The sequence below is a fragment of the Chenopodium album genome, chromosome 18 (genome assembly GCF_948465745.1).
Source record: "Chenopodium album chromosome 18, dcCheAlbu1.1, whole genome shotgun sequence".
Lineage (NCBI taxonomy): Eukaryota > Viridiplantae > Streptophyta > Magnoliopsida > Caryophyllales > Amaranthaceae > Chenopodium > Chenopodium album.
The window spans coordinates 23,152,436-23,153,636 of record NC_137851.1 but is presented as its reverse complement, the minus strand read 5'-3'; the positions used below and the strand labels follow the sequence as shown (position 1 = coordinate 23,153,636).

The window sequence follows — 1,201 nt, the reverse complement described above, 5'->3', positions numbered from 1 at the left end:
ATTTGTTTTGATTGTTGTATTGGTTGTTTCTTGGGTAGTTACCCCTAGGGTATTGGTTTTGTGGTGGAGGTGGGTTTTGATATTGAGGGTTGGAATTGTATGATGGTTGAGCATGTTTCCCCCATTGTTGAGGTTGAGGTGCAAATCCGGGTGGTGTTTGTCTCCAAGCTACTCCTCCACCACTTCCCCTAAATCCATCTTGCCTTGTGTTGTAAGCCGCAACATGTTCGGGGCTCACGCCTCCACAATAAGATGTATCATGGTTTGTACCACCACAATTTTGGCATGAGAAAGAATTGACTTGAGAGGAGCTTGCCCCACTATTAACACTTGTGTTCAACTTTGCAAGCCCCTTAGTCAAAAGCTCAATTTGATGTTGCAATTAATCAACCTTCTCTAATTCATACATCCCACTTTTCTTCGGTGCATTCCTCTTTCTACCACCCTAAGAGTAGTTCTTCGCCACTTCTTCGATCGTCGCCTCAACTTGATTTTGGGGGATCTTGATCCAATGTCCACCCGCCCCCGCATCCAAATTAGCTCTAGACATGGGTTCCAATCCATCATAGAAAAATCGCATGAGCAAGCTTTGATTGTATTCATGGTGAGGACATGCTTGTACCAACTCCTTGAACCTTTCCCAAGCTTCACTAAGACTCTCATCCGTTTCCTGTTCAAACGATGCAATCTTCTTTCTCATCTCGGTGGTCTTTTCCTCGGAAATGAACCTCTTCAAGATTCCTTGACTATATCTCTCCATGTTGTTAGAGAATTTGGCCTCACTTGCATGAGCCACTTCTTAGCTCTACCCGAAAGAGATTGTCGAAATAGATGCATTCGGATGTACTCTTCAAAAACTTGATTGGTTTGAATCATGGCACATAGCTCGAGGAATCTATCAAGGTGCTCAATAGGATCTTCACTTGGTGAACCCGAAAATTGCTCCCCTTGTACCATCCTTGTGTATTGGGGATGGATGGTAAAGTTGGTTTCCGTGATGGGAAGCTAAATCCCTCCCGTGAGCTCATAATCCTCCGGATTTCCAAACTTACAAAACAAAACTTTATCCTCTTCTCTGGCCATTGTCTCACTTTGAGCACTTGAAGAACAAGAGTCACTCCCACTATCAACAATAGAACCAAGACCTCTTCCCTCTTCTTGATAAAGCCTACGGACTTGTCTCAATGTTTGGTCGATCTCA

At 43.8% G+C, this 1,201-nt stretch overlaps 1 non-coding gene across 1 annotated transcript; it reads left to right on the top strand.

Moving 5' to 3' along the window:
* Positions 1–597: 597 nt before the first annotated feature.
* On the top strand, positions 598–702 carry LOC145593197 (small nucleolar RNA R71). The gene has a single exon (XR_014102572.1). It is a non-coding gene; the product is annotated as a small nucleolar RNA R71 (small nucleolar RNA).
* The last annotated feature ends 499 nt before the right edge of the window (positions 703–1,201 follow it).